This window comes from Equus przewalskii, chromosome 7 (assembly GCF_037783145.1).
Source record: "Equus przewalskii isolate Varuska chromosome 7, EquPr2, whole genome shotgun sequence".
Classification (NCBI taxonomy): Eukaryota; Metazoa; Chordata; class Mammalia; order Perissodactyla; family Equidae; genus Equus; species Equus przewalskii.
The window spans coordinates 44,222,294-44,246,090 of NC_091837.1; positions in this window are offsets into that span (position 1 = coordinate 44,222,294).

The following is a 23,797-nucleotide window of genomic DNA, read 5'->3' on the forward strand; positions in this document are numbered from 1 at the left end:
GAAGAAGATTGTCCCTGAGCTAACACTTGTGCCAATCTTCCTCTGTTTTATATGTGGGATGCTGCCACAGCTTGATGAGTGGTGTGTGGGTCCACACCCTAGATCTGAACCTGCAAACCCAGGGTCATTGAATAAGGGTGCACGAATTTAATTGCTATGCCTCCAGGCCGGACCCTGGTGATTACTTCTTGCTTAGTTTGTTTTTATTTTTCATTATTGTCACCTGGATCAAATAAATTTATAGATTTTTATTTATCAATTAATGTAAGACCATTCCTACACTTTCATTTAATTATAATAAATTACAAATGAGGGCCATGAAAACACATAATTGTAAAACATACTGAAATATGCTTAAAACACATACTCAGAGAGTGAGGTCAGCATCATGGTGGAGTGAAGTCTCTCAGAAATCTTTCCCCTCCAATATACAACGAAGAAAACATGCATAATCCAACAGAGGGCATCCAAACACAACACAAAAAGTGTTGAAGAGACCCACACAGTCATATGACAGAGGGTGGAGAGGCTGGAGCCCTCCTCAGAGGAGGTGGAATGGGGTAAGAGAAATCTTTGCCCCCTTCCCCTTAAAGACTCCAATCTAGGACCACAGGAGGCCTCCAATGGAAGGAAAGGGGGAGGGGACATTCATTGGCGGGAACATCAAGGACTCCCAAGTGCCCTTGCAGCCTAGAGGGAAGCCCTCTACCTGGGCAAAAGCTTTCACAGGGTGTGGGGGGGGGGGGGGTGACCTTATCAAGCCAACATCCCAGGAGAGCAGGAGGAGAAAACCTCGAGTGCACACAGGAGAAAGCACCCCTCCCCCACCCACTCAGCACAGCTCTAGCCCCTGGGATTCTGGCTGAAAGCAGAGCGCTCAGAATACATGGCTCTTGACCTCCACCCAGTGGCAATGGGCAGCAAATGCAACCAAATAACGCCAGGATGCAAAAGAACAGACCAACCCCCTCTAGCAAACATCAAACATTATATTAGATCTCCAGACTAGAGAGAAAATGACAAGTACCTGGAAATCAGTCCTGAAGATGCAGAAATATGCAAACTAAATGGCAAAGAATTTAAAACAGCTATCATCAAAAAACTCAATGAGGTAAAAGACAATGTAGAGAAACAATTCAATGAGTTCAGGAGCTACTTCACAAAAGAGATTGAAACAATAAAGAAGAATCAATCAGAAATATTAGAGATGAAAGACACAATGGAAGAAATAAAACAAAATCTGGATTCCCTGAATGCTTGAGTAGACATCATAGAGGAACATATCAGCATAATCAAAGATAGACATGTTGAAATGCTCCAGATAGAGGAGGAGAGAGAACTAAGACTAAAAATAAATGAAGAAAGTCTCCAAGAAATATCTGACTCAATTAGAAATGCAAGGTAAGAATTATAAGTATTCAAGAAGGAGAAGAGAAGGAGAATGGAGTAGAAAGCTTGTTCAAAGAAATAATAGCAAGAACTTCCAAACCTAAGGAAGGAAATCCACGTGGAAGAGGCTGTCAGATCTCCTAAATATGTCAATGAAAAAGACCTACTGCAAGGCTTATAGTACTGAAACTGGCAAAACTGAGTGACGAAGAAAGAATACTAAGGGCCTCAAGACAGAAGAAAATAACCTATGTAGGAATCTCCATCAGGCTTTCAGCAGATTTCTCTGCAGAAACCTTACACTCTAGGAGAGACAAGAATGACATATTCAAATCACTGGAGGGCAAAAACTTTCAGCCAAGAATACTCTATCCAGCAAAAATATCCTTCAGATATGATGGAGAAATAAAAGCTTTCTCAGACAAACATAAGCTAAGGAAGATTGTAGCCATAAGACTCCCCCTACAAGAAATCCTCAAGAAGGCCCTCATACCTGAAAAAAATGGGGGGAGAAGAGGGTTACAGAGCATGGAGTAAGGAGTTAAATAGGTAGACAGAATCAGAGCAGGATAGCAAATACTCAAGTATAGTATTAAAGACAAAGGGAAGGAAAACACCAAAAACAAAGATAATCTTGTCATTTTAACCATAAACTCATAACACAAGGTGGAATAAGATGTGAGAAAAATAACTTAGGAGGAGAAGAGGAAAGGGACTGAATCAGTTTAGTCTAAGGAAATTAGAGGCCATCAGAAAAGGGACTATCTTATTCATGAGATCTTGAATACAAACCTCAGGGTAACCACTAAACAAAAAAGCAGAACAGAGACAAATAATAATAATAACAAATAATAAGTAAGGAGAAAACAAAGAAACACAACATAAAAAACTACATAACTCAATTGGTAGACCAAAATACACAAGACAAGAAACAAAGGAAATGCAGGAGAACCAGAAAACAAGTGATCAAATGGCAGCATTAAGCCCTCATATATTGATAGTTACCCTAAACATAAATGGATTGAATTCTCCAATAAAAAGACAGTGGTGAGATGGATTAAAGAATAAGACCCAACAATATGCTGCCTCTAGGAAACACATCTCAGCTCCAATGACAATCACAGGCTCAGAGTGAAGGGATGGAAGATGATACTCCAAGCTAAAGGCAAACAAAAGATAGCAGGTGTTGCAATATTTATATCAAACAAAGTAGACTTCAAGATAAGACAGGTAAAGAGAGACAAAGAAGGGTAATATATAATGATCAAAGGGACATTCCACCAAGAAGAAATAATACTTATAAATATCTATGCAACCAACACAGAAGCACCAAAGTACATAAAGCAACTATTAACAAACCTAAAAGAAGACATTAATAATAACACAATAATAGTAGGGGACCTCAACACTCCACTCACATCAATGGATAGATCATCCAGACAGAAAATCAACAAGGAAACAGTGGAATTAAATGAAAAGCTAGACCAGATGGACTTAATAGACATATATAGAACACTCTATCCAAAAACAACAGAATACACATTCTTCTCAAGTGTGCATGAAACATTTTCAAGGATAGACAATATTTTGGGGAAAAAAGGAAAACCTCAATACATTTAAGAAGATTGAAATAATAACAAACATCTTTTCTGATCACGATGCTATAAAGCTAGAAGTTAATTACAAGAAAAAAGCTGAGAAAAGGACAAAGATGTGGAGACTAATCAACATGCTATTGAATGACCAATGGATCATTGAAGAAATTAAAGGAGAAATCAAAAAATATCTAGAGACAAATTAAAATGATAACATACCATACCAACTCATATGGGATACAGCAAAACCATGTTAAGAGGGAAATTCATCACAATACAGGCTCGCCTTAACAAACAAGAAAAAACCCAAATAAGCAATCTCAAACTACACCTAATTGAATTAGAAAAAGAAGAACAAACGAAGCCCAAAGTCAGCAGAAGGAGAAAAATAATAAAAATCAGAGCAGAAATAAATGCTATTGAAACAAAATAGGCTTAGGAAAGATCAATGAAACAAAGAGCTGGTTCTTTGAGAGGATAAAATTGACAAACCCCTAGCCAGACATACAAAGAAAAAAAGAGAGAAAACTCAGATAAATAAAATTAGAAATGAAAGAGGAGAAATAACAATGGATACCACAGAAATACAATGGATTATAAGAGAATACTACAAAAAACTATATGCCAACAAAATGGACAATCTACAGGAAATGGATAAATCTTAGACTCTTACAACCTCCCAAAGCTGAATCAAGAAGAAATAGAGAATCTGAATAGACCAATCACAAGGAAAGAGATTGAAACAGTAATCAAAAGCATCCCAAAGAATAAAACCCCAGGACCAGACAGTTTCCCTGGGGAATTCTACCAAACTTTCAGAGAGGATTTAATGCCTATCCTTCTCAAGCTATTCCAAAAAATTAGGGAAAATGGAATGCTTCCTAACACATTCTACAAGACCAACATCACTCTGATACAAAAGCCTGACAAGGACAACACGAAAAAGGAAAACTACAGACCAATATCACTGATGAATATAGAAGCAAAAATCCTCAACAAAATATTGGCAACCTGAATACAGCAATACATCAAAAAGATCATACATCGTGATCAAGTGGGATTTATTCCAGGGACATAGGGATGGTTCAACATCCTCAAATCAATCAATGTGTTACACTACATTAACAAAATGAGGAATAAAAACCACATGATCATCTCAACAGATGTAAGCATTTGACAAGATCCAACAGTCATTTATGATAAAAACTCTTAACAAAATGGGGATAGAAGGAAATTAACTCAACATAATAAAGGCCATATATGACAACCCCACAGCCAACATCATACTCAATGGGGAAAAACTGAACGCCATCCCTCTGAGAACAGGAACAAGACAAGGATGCCTACAATCACCACTCTTATTCAACATAGTACTGGAGGGTTTGGCCACAGCAATTAAGCAAGAGAAAGGAATAAAAGGAATCAAAATAGAGATTGAACAAGTGAAAATTTCACTGTTTGCAGACAACGTGATCCAATGTATAGAAAACCCTAAAGAATCCATCGGAAAACTATGATAAATAATTAACAGCTACAGTAAAGTTGCAGGGTACAAAATCAACTTACAAAAATCAGTTGCATTTCTGTACTCTAATAACGAACTTACAGAAAGAGAACTCAAGAATACAATTCAATTTACAATCACAACAAAAAGAATAAAGTACCTAGGAATAAATTTAACTAAGGAGGTGAAGGACTTATACAATGAAAACTATAAGACATTATTGAAAGAAATAGATAATGACATAAAGAGATGGAAAGAGGTTCCGTGCACATGGATTGGAAGAATAAGCATAGTTAAAATGTCCATACTACCCAAAGTAATCTACAGATTCAATGCAATCCCAATCGGAATCCCAATAACATTCTTCACGAAATTGAGCAAAGAATCCTAAAATTCATATGGGGCAACCAAAGGCCCCGAATTGCTAAGGCAGTCCTGAGAAAAAAGAACAAAGTTGGAGGTATCACAATCCCTGACTTCAAAATGTACTACAAAGCCAGAGTGATCAAAACTCATGGTACTGGTACAAAAACAGACACACAGATCAATGGAACAGAACTGAAAGCCTAGAAATAAAACCACACATATATGGACAGCCAATCTTCAACAAAGGTGCCAAGAACATACAATGGAGAAAAGACAGTCTCTTCAGTAAACGGTGTTGGGAAAACTAGACAGTCACATGCAAAAGAATGAAAATAGACCATTATCTCATGCCATACACAAAAACAAACTCAAAATGGATCAGAGACTTGAAGATAAGTCCTGAAACCATAAAACTCCTGGAAGATAATATTGGCAGTACACTTTTTGACAGTGAACTTAAAAGGATCTTTTCAAATACCATGTCTTCTCAGACAAGGGAGACAAAAGAAAAACTAAACAGGTAGGAGTTCATCAGACTAAAGAGCTTCTGCATGGCAAAAGAAACTAGGATCAAAACCAAAAGACAACCCACCAATTGGGAGAAAATTTTTGCAAATCATATATCTGATAAGGGGTCAATCTCCGTAATATATAAGGCAATGATGTAAACTATTATGAACTCAAATAAAATAATAACATACTCAGAGAAAGATAAACTCTTAGACTGCAGTATTCTGCAAACAGTATGCAGTGAATGGAGCAAATTACAAGGCCTTTTAGCCACTTTTAAAATTCTCTTGAACATGAAAACTTAATGGTGAGATTTTTCTTCAATATGAAAAAAAATGACTCACTTTCTAGATTGAAAGGAAACAAGTTACAAAAGAGCATTAAGAACTATATCCACATATATTTCATGTGGAATCTGCTATCTATAAAGTTTGGAGGCAGACATTTTTTAATGCAGTAAAAGTTGATCAAAAATAAACCAAAAAGCAATAACTTCAGCAAGTGGGCAGATTCGTAGGGCAGTTTTAGATTACAGATATGAGAATTTACCACACAAGTATTGGAACTTAATCCAATGTCCTTTTACTCCATCTATATGATACAAAACTTTTGGATAAAAAGTGAAAAATTCAACCCAAACAGACGAATGTTTTATCTATACAATGTCTAATAGCTGAATGGTTCCAAATCCATCCTATCAAAATTTGTTTCTTCCATTTACATGAGCCCAATACATTGTCCCACCTTACTGTTAATATTTCCTAAGTAACTTTTAGTAACGTTCATTTCAGATAAAAAGAGTATGGTCATGTCTACAGTATTGACACTAGGATGGTAATAAAGACAATCGGCAGATGATATACTACAGAAAAAGCTGATCAAGGTGTAGGCGGTAGACCAAGTTAGGAAATCGAGCCAGAAGGCAGGGCTCAACGAAGTCAAAGTCTAGGGTTGGGGTGTCAATGTGTCAAATATGTAACACCCCTCTCTTTCCTGCATGAGTTCTAAACCCAATGAGAGGGAAACAGAATGCAAATCAAAATGTTGCTTTGATTCATGACACAAATAATTGGAGAATGTGGCATAGGGCTGAGAACAAAAAGAGCTTGCCAACACTCTCTGCAGTCTAAAACTTGAGAAAGCCACTGGAGGGAAAGTTTGGATGTGCAGACCACGAGGCCTAGTCTGAGGTAGAAAGAGAAGAATAGAAAACAGAATCCCTAGTCAGATTAGCTCTTCCCAAAAGAGAAACTTGCATCAGTGACTGTCAATCACTTATCTGGAACCTCCGTCCTGCTCCATGAGGCAAAAGGTCAGGAGAGTTGCTCTTGGAAAGCCCCTCCACATGGAGACCTGAGAAGTTGAGAAATATTTCCCCCTAATAATCCATAGCTCTTTGTTCTGTTAATCCGTTGGGTTTAACTATCATGCCTACAGTCAACCAGGAGAGGGGTTATTCTTTTCTGACAGGAGATAAAAATCTATCATGGCAGTTCTGTACCACTTTCATGAGCCCTCTCCCCAAATACCAAGTATAGTTTTGTGGATCCTCCTGATAACACTGATAAATAGCATTGAATTTTCCCCTAGAAGGTTCTAAAAATGGTTACCAATTAAATTAACTCTAAGGTCATGTACTGTCTAAATTTCTCGTTCCAAGTTATATCTGGCCACATCTAACATAGGTCATCAAAGGTTTTGCAAAGAGATTGAATAACAACATCAAGATATGCCATTAGAAAAATGCCAACACATATAGGAACCATAAATTTGAATACAAATTACCTTCCACTGTAAATTTCCTAGAGACATTAACATCCCAAAATTAAATTCCCTTACAAGTTAAAGTCCACAAGATTTAAAGTCCAAATTAATTCAATCCAAAATAAAATTGCCTTGCTCCTGTGAGTTTAATGTCCAAAGTCATTACAGTACAAAATAAAATTTTTTTGTCCTTGTAAGTAAAAGTTCAAAGAAACTGAAATCCAAAGTTCTCAAGTTAAAGTCCTATAATCATTATTTCAAAAGCTTTTATTCTTCTTGGTTGTAGGTAGAGGTGTCTTATTCTGAACCTGAGTGTATTTGGGTTTCTCCAGCAGCTGCTGCCTGGGTTATTATCCTTTGAATGTGTGGGATTCCTCAGGATTTCAGAATTAAAATCAGTTTCTCATTAATTTTTAAAAATCCAAAAAGTTGGTAGATGTACAAGATTATATGTTCCACACTAAGTTTAGAAAATAGAGCAATCTCTGTTCTCTTAGAAGAGTTAACTCAGGCAGGATTATGTTCCCAGAATCCAACGTTTGATGTGGTAAAACCCACTGCAGACACTCATGGTACCTGAGGGCAGGAAGAGAAATGGAGAATATTTTCTCCTTTCTGCCTAGCCAGGATATCAGATTTTCTAGAATCCATGAGCTGAGAACAAACTCACTTAGGACAAAGTGCCACCAGGAGGTTACGACGGTGCCATGCTTTCCTTATTTGGGAGGAACATGCATCTATGCCTGCCGTCTCCTTTCTCAGGCCATTGCATTGTGACATCACTGCCTTTTTTTTGCAAATTTGCAATATTAGCAACCTAACTCACCAGCTCATATTTGTGATGCATATCTTGATTCCATCCACCATCTTTAAAATCTCTTCCTATACAGCTCCCCTTTGATTCTGGTGTTTCTGGCACCTGAGTACTGTATTTGGGATGGACTCCAGGGAGTGACACAGCCTTCACTATGTCTTTTGAAATGGCATTTTCAGTTCTGCACAACTCAGGCTGCTTCCATGGCTGCTTCTGATGGCAACGCTTAGCCCTATAAAACACATGTCCTAGGGGAAGTCTCCCCTTCATTCCCACATTTACCTCAACTGGAAAACCACCCTCAAAAGATTCCTGAACTGAAACTTCTATTGATGCGTCTGAATCTCGTGCTTCTATGGGCCTTGTGAGGATCCACAACTCTGCAATGTGATCGTCAAGGCACACTTTCCCTCAGGTTTGAATGTTCTGGGCTGTGAATAGCACTTCTCTTTTACTCTATCTTTTCTGCAGTAATGGGATCTATCTCCAAAATTTTCTTGTCTTCTTCATTCAGCGTCTTCCCTTAGGTAGATGCAGTTTCACCTCCTGCTTAGATGATCCCTTTTGATCTTTACTACGTGTGGGGCTAGTCCTCTTCACTGGATCCAAGAGCCTCCCTTCTTTCACCTCTCCTTTTCTTTCATGCCCAGGCTGTTTTTCTTTTTAGATATGTCTTAGATTAGGTTCTCCCAGAAAAATTCCTGAGGACTTGAAGGCAAGCAATTTATGAATCGAGTGCTCCCAGGAGAGAGATAAGGAAAGCAGGATAGAGAAAGGGGGAGAAAGCCAAGAAAAGGCCTGATTTCAGATAAAGTTCCAGCCTCAGCCTGAACCCTCAGGGGGTTTGGAAACATAAATTGCACCTTGGTGTTTGTCTGTTTTCCGGAAAAAAGAGATCTGGGCACTGCCACTTCTCCCTCCAGGTAAGGTGGCCCACACAGCCCCAGGGCAGTCCTCGGAGGAAGGTGGCAGCTGCAAGCCTGCAAGCTGATTTAGAACTACCTGCAGGGCACGCTTTTCAGTTTAATGTTCTGGCCTGAAGACCTGGCTGAAAAACTCAGCAAAAGCAGCAAAATTTGTTCTGAATCCTAATTCTCAAAAAGATTATTTACAGAAAGACTTTTTTTGCCCTTTAGTTGAAACTTTACTTCAGCTTTGCATGCCTACTAAAATGTCTGATCACCAACATTTTCTGGGGGGCCTGTAATGAGAGTTTCCTAAAATCCACACCATTAAGACACAGCCACCTTCTTGACAAAGCCCCCATAATTGCTGTGACCCACCAAGGTTAAAATCCTACGTGGCCCATCTTCCTAAAGCCATCTCTCAGAGCCACCCCAGAAGACTCCTCAGTGGGTGTTTATTTTGCTCCCCAAATTCTGATCCTCATCTATTTCTTAAAGCTACTAGCTGATGAATGAGAATTTGAGTTTTTAAGAAGAGTGTAATAAATGACACTTGATTCTTTACCCCCATCTAAGTTTGGAACTAATTAAAAGATAAATCAAGGGATCAGGCAGATAAGGTTAAAGTCTCTCCCTTTACAGTCATGATGCCCTTTGGAGATGCATAGGCACCAATTTGACTGAACTTACTCCACAAACTTCCTTTTGACATCAGGAGGCTAAAAACTCCCCCCTCAGATCATGCGATGCCACCATTTTGTGCACATGCGTCCTATGAAGAAGCAGGAAGTTGACTACTCTTGAGCAGATCGTCAATTACCTCACCTCTCCTCACCTCCAATCATCTATCTCCACAATTCAGACCACATAGCCCCTCCAGCCCATAAATATCCCTGAGTCCCCATTTTTGGAGAGGAGGATTTGAGACTCATTCTCCTATTTCCTCACTTGACTACCTTGTGATTAAAATCTCTCTGCTGCAATCTCGCCGTCTCCGTGAACCAGTGAACCTGATTCGGTAACACTCACTCCCTGATTGGTTTAAGAGGATCATCTGCCACCACTTTTCCTGCCTGCTAGATGGTAAAGAGAATCCTCATGGGAAGAAGTTAACATTACCTGGAGCCTCTATGGTGTATCACACACCATTTCCAACACTCAATGATAAGTACCAGACACACCAAGAAACAGGATTCAAAGAAAAATAAGCAATCAAAACAGACTCCAAAGTCACATACTTATTGGAATTATCAGAGATGGAACTTTACAAATCTGTAATTAATAATTCAAGATAATAACAAGATGCAGATTTTTTCAAGACAACTGAAAAAATGATCAAAAAAGAGTTCTAGACTTGTAAAAAATTAACAATTAAACCCAAGAAGTCAATGGATATGATTACCAGCAGATCAGACAGGCAAAAGAAAGAATTATTAATACTGGAAGATAGGTCAGTCAAAAATATATAGGCAGAAACAGAGAGAGCAAAGGCAATGAAAAATACAGGAAAGAGTATAAGTGACATATTGGACATAGAGAAAAAAATCCATCATATATATAACTGAAGGCCCTGAAGGAGAGGAAAACAAGGCAGAAACAGTATTTGAAGTGATAATGGCCACAGATTGTCCAAGAAAAGGTTTTGATAGGATTAGAGCTACAAGATTTAAAAAAAAGGTTGAAGACAGTCAGACAGAAAAAGGTTAAACTGCACATCTGAGGGAATAGAGGGAATAGAGGAAAAATGAAATTTTCTGGAAGCCCTTATGGAGATGATACTGGATTGCAAGATCAAATCTATTTGGAGTCCCCAAAGTGGGACCATGATAAAGCATTCACAAATGTGGCCTTTATATCCACATATGGGAGCCTCGGTGCTTCAGTGTCTTTTTTCACTCTATTGGCCTAGATTGGACAGTTCACTTTCAGTCACAATTTCAAGCTGGTGAGCAAAGATTTCCAGTCCCCTCTAAAGCCTCTCCCCAAGCACCTGAGACTCAACTCCCTCTCTCTACTAGAGAATCCTACTTCATTTCTGGCACTAGAAATCTACTTATCTTGCTTTTAAACTTCACTATGTCTTCCAAATATATTTTTATGGTTTTAATGCATGTTCTAAAATATTTTACCCAATATTTCTACATTTTTAGTGTGGGCAATCAGAATCAGGTGAGATCAATCTGCTATATTGATCAAAAGTCCAATTAGTGCTATAACAATCTGATGCACACAATGTTCTAAATGACTCTAAAGTGGTAAAGGATTGTGAAACCAGATAGGAACATTACATGATTCAGACATTCTTTTTAAATGGGGGAGAAGTAGAAAAGATGAAAAAATGATTGAGGTAATGTAGCATTTCTCCACCCAAGATGGAACATTAGATAAAGCCACACATTTTTGTGAAGAATTTGTGTAGATGCAACAGAATACAGCTGGGTTTCATTTTACTTAATTTCAGGAGGGACTGCAAACATTCCACATTCTTCTCTTTTTTTTCCCTCCGAAACTATAAGCCATGGTTGGTTTGCAGATTGATTCTGGATTTTGCAATCCTCTATAAGGGTTAATATTCTATTTGGAAAGATGAAATCAGGCTTTTTACTCTTCTGTTCCCTTCTGTAGATTAGAAGGGGTGTTAATTTTGAATGACTAATGGATTTTAAAGGGCTTGCCACTTCTCGGCCCTGCTCTGACAGGTACATTTTGTGATTAAAATACTTAGTCATTAGCTGCTGTCCTCTTTCCACTATTACCAGGACCCATCGCTCATTCTTTATGCTCATAGGGAGCTCTGATGCATCTAATGTCACTGTCTTTAGTGAGAGGTTTTACTTTCAGGGACCGAACATTAGCTGCTGTGTTTTCCACCACAGCCAGGTCTTATTTCCTGGAAAAAGAGGAGAATTGTTCCAAGATCACTTTAAATACAATCTCTAGTCCTAGGTGAAGCAAAGTGTGAAGATGTTACATTTATTGATTAGACTCTCAGGTCCTCACAGAGGTGGACCTACTAATTTGGTTCTTTCTACTCTGCGAGGCCAATTTATGGGGCCCTAAAAAATAAAGCTTAACTTTGCAACATATTCTTTTGTTAACTGGTATCTTCATTTAATTCTTATTTTAAAATGATATTTTCAAATTTTTCATAAGCTCTTATAAATATTAAAAGTAGAGAAAAGCATGAAGGTTGGACATACACTTAGCCTCAGTGCAAATAGCTTATTATAATGGACATCAATAATATTATATCGATGCTGGTTATTCCTGTCCAATTCCCTGAAATTGAAATCATATTTAGGACAGGAGGTACACTGGATTTGTAAGAGCAGCATTTTGCTATGTTTTCACTAGACTGAGTACAGAATGATAATTTTGCAATCAGCACAGCTTCTATATGGAAGAATTTCAGAGTGTAATTTCACTAATTACCTGTGCAGGATCGTACCTTGGATGTTTCATTAGATGGGTGTGAACTTTGGTGCTGTTGAAAAGCCCCCCCACCCCCAGCTCCGTGCTCTGCTTTCATTTCCCACCAAGAACAATCTAGTTCAGGACAACTTTGCTTGTCCTTTGAGCCAGCATTTCCCCACTTCTTCTTTTTTTTTTTTTTTTTTTTGAGGAAGATTAGCCCTGAGCTAACATCTGCCGCCAATCCTCCTCTTTTTGCTGAGGAAGGCTGGCCCTGAACTAACATCCGTGCCCATCTTCCTCTACTTTATATGTGGGACACCTGCCACAGCATGGCTTGCGAAGCAGTACCATGTCCGCACTCGGGATCCGAAAGGGCAAACCCCGGGCTGCCGAAGCAGAACATACTCACTTAACAGCTGCGCCACCTGGCTGGCCCCCAACTTTTTGAATTATGAACACTTTCACATTCCTCAATATTTTTGTCTATCCCCATAGGAACTTTAAATAATCACTTTTGCTTGGCATGTAAGGGATTTTAAGTAAAAATGCATATTTTTATTTTAGATGAATATTTTACTAATTTTCATGCACTGAAAATTTCAAAATATGAGGACATCTTTACTTCGTACCATTTAGCAAATGAGACATACCTCTAAATTTATTTTAAGCTAATTATTTAAGAGAGTGCATGATTCAACCCATATGTTTTTAATTGACATTATAATGCTTATCTGCTCTATTGTCCGTGTCAATAGTACAATAAGATTGACAGAAAGGCTAGACCCAGCTACTAACATGGATAAGTCTAACAGGTTTTCTATAGCAAAGGATATTGAAGGAAGCCAAGGCAGTCAAGATACATAGTAGAGTAATCAACAACATCCCCTAGGGTAGGGTCCCCACCTGGGAGCCCAGGTTTGCTGATAATATTTGATTGAGAATCATATCACACCTTCTGGAAGATCACTATCTCCCTCCAGGGAGATCAAGGCTGGAGGCACAGCCCTGGTGCAGGTAGGCTAACTGGATGTTAACCTGGCTGACTGTTACCCTATCTCTCTCAGGATTATCAGCATACCACATATGACCACAGAGTCCAGGCCATCAAGTCCACCCAGGATTAAACCAAGTCTCCGGTGGCTTGGTCCAAAGGCATATCTAAACTCAGTTCAGGAAACCCAAATCAAAAGAGAGTTCCTCATTCATCTCGAGAAGTCCTGCTAACATTTAGGCTGGGAGCATATATTAAAATATGCATTGAAATTTGACCATGTGTTTCCATATAAAAAATGGATTTTAAAATGCTTTCATTATTTGAAATCCTTGCTTTTATAAAATTCAACTCAATTATTTTTATAGTTTTGAGTTTTGATTATAAATAACAAGATGAAAGATGAAGTCTCAGGATGCAATGAGCAAGTAACACGCTGAAGCTGGAAACAAGCTTCAGTCCCAATAAATGGAATCATAAAAGGAATATGATCACTACTGTAGTTTTTTTTTGGCAAGATCTTGCTTCACTATGTAAGAATTTTTATTAGGTGGTTGCCAAATTACAGATTTGTCACAAATTATTTTAAACTAAATTTGCAAATTTATTAGAATTTCATGATCTTTACTAAATTCTTAATTATCAATGTCAACATTACTAATGCTTCATGACTGTAACCAATGGGTGTGTTATGTGTATGGATTAAATGACATTTGATTAACTAATACCGATTTAAAACCAAGTGATAAATTCCCATCCAACTTATAATTTCTACACACGTACACTACCGGATAAACACTAGGGGGCTTTCAAACCGACGCACTCTAAGTAGAAAAACTCAAATAATTAGTTTACTCAATGGGATGTGAAAACACACTCAATTATCATCTTTTAGGATGAGTCCTTGGCTATTCTCTAATCAGAGGTGGTAAACATCACCCTAAACTACCCCACCAGGCTCCTAACCTAGAAACTCTTTTTACAGTCCCTTCTCCATGCAGCCCAATCTACATGACACAACTAGCCAACAACTCTGCTCACATCGCTCCACTTTCCGAAAACCTTCAATAGCTCTCCTTTATCCTCCCAAATGCCCTCATCCTTCTAATCCTCTCATATAGTAGCTGTGCCCCACCCTAACTTGTCTACTGGCTTTTTTTACAGAAGTAGCTTAAAATGCACAATTCATTGATTCTTTGTTGCTTTTACTCTGTATGAATGCTATCCTAAGCACTGTTTACTCCTACTCTCCCCTGTGCCTTTGCTCTTTTGCTGGATTCTCTGTCTGAAATATCTTTTTCTGATCACCTTTGCCTTTCGAACACCATGTGCTAAGGCACAGAGGTAAGAAACAAGAGGTACATACGGGGGACTGCCAAATAGGTCAATATGTAGGCAAAGTGGGTGTTTATGAAGATGGTACCTTGATGTCAGAATTGCAGACAGGGCTCAGAATGTGAGCAGCCTTGACATCATTCTAAGGGCTTTCATCAGAAAACTGAGAGCCATGGAAGGTTCTTAAGTAGAGGAGTAATATGATCAGACATATGTTTTCAAAAAGTCATTTTGGCCACATTTGCAAGTAAGACTAGAGTCAGGAGACCACTTAGGGAGATCAAATACTCTAGAGCAGGAAATAAATAGGAAGTGTCTGAACCAAGGAGAGGCAGTATGGATGGAGGGAAGGGTGGAGTCCAGAGACACCCAGGAGGTGGAATCATTGACACCTACAAGCAGAGTTCTGACCTGTGAGACTAGAAATGAAGAACGGCGGCTTGGGGTGGATAGTAAAGTCACGTTTGGACACAGTATATGGAATATGAACTTGTTTAAGAGACACCTGGGGTGGGTAGTGGAATAGGAGGAATCAAGGCAGATGGAGGAAAATATAAAATAAAATAAAACAAGGGACATTTTGTGCACTGATGATGATAATAGTCATAAATGTGGACAGTGGTTAACACAACTCTCTGATTTCTGGGATTAAAAGGGAAAGAAAAACTAAAAGAAGGAAGTAAGTTGTTTTACAGCTGTTAAGTAAACAATGAGCAAACCAGGTGCTCCTGAGGATGTAAGCATTGTTCCTGAGGAACACTTTGGAAAAGCGAGACATATTGACTTTTCTCACAAAGCTATTAATGGGACCCCAGCATTGTAAATATATAACACATCAGCACATCCGTTATAAGTGCTGTAATACCTCTTAGTTCCACTTGTGGCCCTAACATAGATTTATATCTTTAGAGGTACATTTAGAGGATGTAATTTCTATATTTAACAATCTGCACATTCCCAAGTAGTAGCTAAATGTATATTTGAGGTGGATTTTTCTCCCCCAAATTAATCTCTGTGAAATATGTGGATAAGGTCTTTTGAGAATGCCTCCCTCCCCTTTGCTCTTCATTCATTATTTCCTCAGGGAAGCCCGATTTTGAACCCCCAGACTAGGTCAGCACCTCACTGATACACTCCCATAAAACTGAGCACCTCTTCTTAGCACTTGACCAAGAGGTCATTTACTTTTATTTTATTGTATTTGATTAATACTTCTTCCCCACTGATCTATAAGCTCCAAAAGGGCAGGGCCCTGCTAGCTTTGCTTGTTATTTTATCCTTCAGTACCTCGTACAGTGTCCAGCACATCGTAGGTATTCAATAAAGAGTTGTAGAATGAATGCATGAAATAAAGAAAGAATGAATAAAAGAAAGGAATGATTTAAATGATTTTGGAATACAGCCTCAAGAACTGTAAGAGAATAAATTTGTGTTGTTTAAGCCACCAAGGTTGTGGTGATTTGTTATAGTAGCCCTGGGAAACTAATATAGAAGTGAAGGTAAAAACAATTTTTAAATGCTTGAAAAGTGATTAAAATATGAAGAAGTGAAGGTAGACAGAATATATCATGATCTCGAAAGGGTTGGCAGTTAGAGAGATGAGAAAGCTGAGACAACCTGAGGATAAATCAGGTTCAAAAGCATTAGTGTGTGTGTGTGCGCATTATTTTTTAGGTTTTGGGACATTAGGGTGTGCACATTCATAGGCTTAGAAGAAGGAATCAATGGAAGGTAGAAACTGAAGATGCAAGGCTTTGGCTAAGCAGCACCTTCCCTTCATTAACAGAAAATTCAGACAGGACTTCCAATTCTGATAAAGGCATTACTTACTGAGGCCCATCAGAGAATACTAGCTCTTTGCAATGGAAAAGCAAAGAGAAAATTGAATAATTATTTAAATTTAAAATACATTTAGCTGTCATGTCTTTGCATATTACCTTTTTCCTGGAAGTCTGCACTGTGAGATTTTCATAAAGAAAAATGAGGAAATAGATGTAATGGAATAAGCAGTGGCACAAAGACATGAACTTTTCACAATTGGCATGTTGTGGCAAGAGCCTAAGATGAGTACAGACAGAAGTGGGAGATAAATCTATAAGCTGCACCCGAAGTCAAGTTGGAGAGAGCCTTGAAAACCATGAATCTGGTTTTTCACCAGAACATGCTGGTGGGGAGGGGGGGGGGGTGCTGAGGATTTTTAATGCAAAATTTACACCAGTGATAGCTATGCATTAGAAAGCTGATTCTGGAAGCAAAGTAAAGAATGGCTAAGAAACAGAGGGAGGAAAATCTGTTAGGAAATTACTAATATAATTTGTATCAGAGGCAATTAGGGCCTGAAATAAGGTAGTGACCAAGTCAAAGATAGAGAGGTTTTATTATTCTTCTGAATGCTGGAGTCATTAACTGCAATGCTGATCAAGGGAGGCAGAAGAGCTTTAGCAAGCTGGGTAATCAATTCAGTCTCATTACTAAACCTCAGGGTCATCTGTGTGAAAGATATCTAGCAAGCAGCTGGAAACGAGAGCCAGAGTCCTGAAGAGGATCTGACCAGGAGATTGAGATTGAGAAGTCATGGATATGGATGAGATGGTCAACGAAGGTGGTACAGAAAGCAAGAAAAATAAAACTAAGGAAAGAATATTGAAGAAAACCTATGTTTAGGAGTGGGAGTAAGAAGAGGACACAACATGGTTGTCAAAGGAATAGGAGTAATGATACAGAAGCCAGATGCAACAGGTGCATCAAGAAGCCAGAGTCACTGTTAAATACTACACAAGGGCAGGAAAAAGGATGAGTAACACCATCAGCTTTGTGATTAGGAGTCTGATTTCTTGGAAGCTGAATAATGGCCCCCAATGATTCCAGGTATGATTAAGTTAAGGATTTTGAGGTGAGAAGATTGTCCTGGATTATTTTGCTGGACTCTAAATGCAATCACAAGTATCTTTATGGAAGGGAGGTAGAAGGAGAGTTGACACGGAAGAGAGAAGGTGATGTGATGAGAGCAAGAGAGAGATTTGAATATGCTACACTGCGGGCTTTGAAGATGGAGGAAGGGGCCATAAGCCGAAGAATAGATGACCACTAGGAGCTGAAAAGGGCAAAGAATGCAGTTCTAAGGGCTGGAAGAGGTAAGGGAATCAATTCTCCTCTGTAGTTTCCAGAGGAAGTACAGTCCTGCCCGCACCTTGGTTTCAGCCCAGTGAGCCTGATTTGGGAATACAGCCTCAAGAACTGTAAGAGAATAAATTTGTGTTGTTTAAGCCACCAAGTTTGTGGTGATTTGTTATAGTAGCCCTGGGAAACTAATATAGAAGTGAAGGTAAAAACAATTTTTAAATGCTTGAAAAGTGATTAAAATATGAAGAAGTGAAGGTAGACAGAATATATCATGATCTCGAAAGGGTTGGCAGTTAGAGAGATGAGAAAGCTGAGACAATCTGAGGGTAAATCAGGTTCAAAAGCATTAGTGTGTGTGTGTGTGTGTGTGCGCATTATTTTTTAGATTTTGGGACATTAGGGTGTGCATATTCATAGGCTTAGAAGAAAGAATCAATGGAAGGTAGAAACTGAAGATGCAAGGCCAATGAGAGGGTGGTTTATGGTCAAGGTCTTATGGGAAAGGGGAGGAAATGGTAAGTGGTTAGACTTGGGGGAAAGTAAGGGATTCTCATGAGTTAAGCATACAGAACACCTGCACATTGTTTACCTTAGCACTCAGTCTATGTTCAAGGTTGTAAATTGATTTTAATGTTAGCCCAAGCAAAAGGTAAATAGACAGGTTAGGTCTGCTACATTACAAGATAGAAAGCATCTCAATGATTTTAAAATAATTCACTGTTTCTGGTTGTCCATATTACTATCTATACCCACCAGTGTTGATATTATAGACTTAAACACACTTCCAAATGAGTAAAGAATAACCCAACTTATAAATATATTGATTAGTTAGAATAGAATGTCTTATGATTATATTTTTTGAGTTCTAAGAGCTTCAAGACTTAGCACTCATAATCACTCATTCCTCAGAAGTGCTCTCTGTTCAAGGCAATGATTTAAATCATCATCTTGAGTATTAAATGGTATATCACTCCAGTTTTTAAGAGGCAGGCATGACTGAGACTCCAACAGTTGTGTCATCCATCAGGGAGAACTCTGCTCCACCAAGTTGCAAACCTACTAAATCAGAAGAACCCATCTCTTGAGCCTAACCCTTTCCTAAGGTTTCAGACAATTCTTAACAAGTTCTTGGTCAGAAAATTCATTTCTTCATATTGAAAAAAATGGCAGAAGAGTTATTAAGTTATGTTGTAAAAAGGATTGCTGCTGCCAAGAAGCCAATGAATTAAACTCTCTCTCCATACCTGTAACTCATTGTTCTGGAGCTGTTCAGGGACTGAGTGGCTGTGTTACAGTGGCCTCAGGTGACCTGCATGCTTGCCTGGGAGCCCGAGAGCATAGGCTAAATATAGGAGAAAAGAGGATTTCCATATTTCTGAATGGTCAGACAGTTAGGATGACAGGGAAAATAGGCATATACTTTGGCTTCCTGAAGAGCGGCTGCTCGAAGACAATGTGGCTGATGTCTTTCCCCATGTAAAAGGCTTGGGAGCCAAGGAATTGAGGTCACACTACATTCTGCACTTCTTTGCAGACAGATAGGTGGCTCCTCTTAGCTGTCTCCTCGCTGGGTACATGGACAAAGATAAAAATCCACAGTGGGAAATAGAAGACAATGACACAGGTGGGTTGTCTTCTAAGCCCAATATGTACCTGAGAAAGGGAGACAGCTGACAGAACCCAGACACCTGTACACCATGGACAGATTTTTTTCTTTTCTGATAAATAAGAAGGGTCTTTAGTATCTATGGAAAGACCCACAAAATAGAAGTATTTATTATGGTTAAAAATGAACCCCAGTGCAACCTGCAAAGGAAGGACTGCTATGAATGGTAGTGATCCTAAGTGATGACTAGGCCATAACTGCAGGGGGAACTCACAGCTGATCTAAGGCCCTGCCTTCAGCGACACTAAACAGATAGATACCCAGGAAGAGCAGTAGAGATGGTGAGAAGGAGGGGTAACTTTGTACCATTCTGAGTGAGTAATGAAGTTCATGAACACTGCCCAGGGCCTACAGAGGAGGCCACTTAGGGGACTAGTGCTCCTTGGTTGTACCTATACACGTGGGGCTGAGAAAGGCAAAAGGAGAAAGAGCCCTAAAATACTCAACATGAAGACCGACTAGATGGGGCCAGCCCTGTGACATAGTGGTTAAGTATAGTGCACTCCACTTTGGCGGCTTGGGGTTTTCAGGTTTGGATCCTGGGTGTGGACCTACACTCCTTGTCAAGCCATGTCATAGCAGTGAGCCACATATGAAATAGAGGAAGACTGGAACAGATGTTAGCTCAGAGTGAATCTTCCTCACCAAAAAGAAAGGTATACTGGATCATATTTGCCTTGAACTGGCAATGTCAGGCACTCAAAAAGAACTCTTTTCATGAGGTAGGGACAAAATTTTATAAATGAACTAAGGGACAGAAGCAATGGAACTTCCTTTTTAATTCATCCTCTCCTCCTCACCTCCATTCCCAAAATCTAAGATTTTCCTTCCTTTATTCATTGTTCAAACAAATATTTCTTGTTCATGTCTACCATGTGCCTCACACTGTGCAGGTGCTGGGGATACAATGAATAGAGTGAACAATGTCTTACCTTCAGGATGCATGTTGTCTAGTGGAGGAAGGAGACGTTAAACCAATAAATACAGACTTCCAAATTTTTCTAATTACTTCCTAGGGGAAAATAGAAGAAAACATCAGGGAGATATAATTTAGTTTTGGGGATCAGAGAAGGCAAAAAATTGTTATTTAAGCTAAAGTATGGGAAGGAGTTAGTGAGGTGAAGAGAAGAGCTTTCCAAACACAGTGAACAGCCTGTGCAAAGGGCCTGAGGATGGAAAGAGCTTGGCATGTTCACAGACATGAAAGATGACCAGTGGCTCTGAAACAGTTGCAAGGACAGGAGTGTCGTGAAGTCAGGCTGGAGGGGTGTGCATGGTGTTGCAAGGTAATGCTGATGGACGCAGACACACTATCAGACACCAGTGTAGCAGCTCCTTTGAGAAGTTGACCTTGAGCCGTTCTCAGAAGGTTGTTGATCTCTGGCCTGGTACAGTCAGATAGGAAGTCAACAATCCACCATCCAACAGATGTCAACATGACTGAAGTGAGTCAAGGGTACAGAACAGGGAACAGTGGTGAAGTATCAGGCCTGAGAGAAGAATACAAGTTCAGTTTTTGACATATTAATTTGAGATGACTCCAATGTGAGACAACTAAGTGAAAAGTTTAAGTTGGCATTTGGATTTGAAGCTCAGAAAGTAAGTCTGGACTAAAGTTATGAATCTGGTCATCATGGCAATCAACAAACAAGAGAAACTAACTCTGGCAAATTTAAGCAGAAAAGAAATTTATTGGAAAGATGTTGGACAGCTCAGGGAATCTCCAAGAAGTTTGGAGTAACACACAGAAAATAAGCAGAAACCACAGAGTGCTGTTCAGCCAAGAACACAGTGAAAATCATGCCGTTGTTCCCCTGCTGAGGTCATGGCAGCCACCACAGCTGGGCTTGGACACTGATCATGGCCACTGGCACCAGGATTCAGGCTTCCCCTGGGACAAGGACTTGGAGGCTGCTTGTTCCCATCCAGATGAACTCTCTACTGTCTCTGCTTCTTTCAGTCACTAACCTCAGATTCAAACCCAGGCACCAGCACCTTACTTGCCAAGCCCATCTGCCCATACTTTAACTGACAATAGTGAAAATAAAGTCAAGTACCAGGGATATTTATGTTGGGTGGAGGGAGAGGGGACACTCCATAGGAATGGATAAGATCATTTAGAGAGCAAATGAGAAAGAGAAAGAAGGAAAGGAAAAGAAAGGGACAGGACAGGAGGGGAAGAAATGGGAGGAGGGCTGCCAGCAGAGGGAGCCTATAACCAAGCCTGAGACTCTCCAGCATCCACGTTTGCCTGAATTAGGATCGTCAAGGCCTATTCTGCCATAATATATCCCATGTCAAATCTACACAGCATTTTAACTGGAAAATAAGTCGGAAATAAAGATGGTATCCCTCATTTGAGAGAGCACTTGATTTTAACAGGTGATTCTCAAAGTGAATTCTAAGAACTACAGTGTAAATCTGAGCCCTTGAGATGGCATTTTCCAAGAGACCTTGCCCACTCTGAAGCCAGCTATAATTGAGTATGCTCATATGGTCGTGAAACTATCCATCAATGACAACAGCACAAAGAAAAGAACTGATGGAAATTCATAAGAAAATTAATTGAAATACCACATGTATTGTCTGGACGTACTTCAGTGTTCTTAATTGACCTGTGACTCTGGGTAATTATCTGCAGATATTCAAAACTGGTGAGAATTTAATCAAAAGCAAATAAAAAGGCATGTTACATCTATTGGGCTAGGAGTAAAACAGGATCTAATTTCCTATGAAAAAAAATAACTTGGACATAACGGTGGGAGTTCTCACGGCAAAAAAAGTGTGAGTTGGAGGGGGACGGAACACCCTCCTGGCCAAGTTAATATACTTTTCCCAGACATTCTGGCCACTAGAAATTTATTCAATTTAAACTCACTTTCTTTAGAAAAAGTTTTCTCATCCCTTTAAATTCCCTCATCCTCACTTGAGTACTTAGAATGCTTGATCCCAAATACATTGGGGAGAGCTATTTTTAATGACTCGTGATCATTTCAGCCAATTCTTGATGCTAAAGCAGTGGTTTTGCAAGTGGGTACCAAGGAGTCCCAGGTTCCCACAGACATGCTTTAGGAGCCACCACAAAAGATAAAGGGAAGATCCATTAGACATGGCTCAGGACTCCTAGCACCAGTCTGATTTTATACTTCCTATGTCAGTTCTGTGGGGTTAAAAGTTTAAATGCTGCTCTAGGGGAATACAATTCATCACTAGGCAGTTACTTACATCACTACTGTGAGTAGTAGAGTTTTCTAAAAAGTCCGTAAGTATTCATTTTAGGACCCCAAATGTAGAGGATGCTAATATCCCTAAGAACTAAGAAGATCTTGGCTTCCACCACCCACCTCAAAGGCTGGTCCACCCAGGATTTAGGCTTCCAGAAGAGCTTCGAATCTAGGGTTGCCAGATTTAGCAAATAAAAATATAGAACGCTCAGTTAAATTTGAGTTTCAAAAGAATAAATAAAGTTTTAGTATAAGCATACTTAGCACAATATACCCAATGTAATATTTGGGACATACTTTACTAAAAGATTTTTCATTGTTTATCTGAAATCCACATTTATATGGCCCTGCCGTAACTTCTGACAACCCTCCTCAAGACAGACTCGAGTATGTGGATCTGTCATGGGGGTGATTATATAACCGAGGTGTGTCAAAATTTACCTTAAATATGTGAGTATTTTACTACCCAGGAAGTTCTACCCAGGGTAGGGCCAACAGATCAGCCTCGATGGTACTTCAGAAGTTCAGCACAGGAAGCAATCCCTGGAGATGCCCTCTTACCCATTTTGCTTCTAGCCTGCCTTATTAGCCATCCCCTCATCCCAGTCACTGACTTAAACCTTACCACTCTGCCTTATGTTGCCTTCTTCCAGGGCCCTCACTTCCTAGTGATATCAGCTCCCAACCTGGCCAGGTGCAGAACCTTGAATGGACTCCTAAGTCCTTTCACTTCTTCATCGTTATTGCCTAGAAATAAACAGGACATCTCAACTCCATGAACTAGAGGCCCTAATCTTCAAAGCTGGGATCACTTAAGAACAAAATTCATCACTACTCCAGCCCCTCAGACTGATCCTGTCTACAGTCAGGTGATTGTCAAAAGCCCCAAAAGAAGCTCAGCATGATCTGCCTCAAGGTCGGTCACTCTCTGACCTTGTTCCCTTCTCAAATATTGCCTTTTCAGTGAGGACTTCCCTAACCACACTGTTTAATGCACACGTCTCTCTCCCCTGACACTCTGTCTCCTTCACTGTTTTTCTCTATAGCATTTCCACCACTTAAAATGCCAAATGTTTCACAAGTTCATCTTGTTTAACTTCTGTCTTGCTTCACTAGAAGGTCAGCTCCACAGAGGCAAACATTTTGCCTATTTTGTTCTAAAGCAGAACCTGGGACAGATGTACACTCGAAAATATG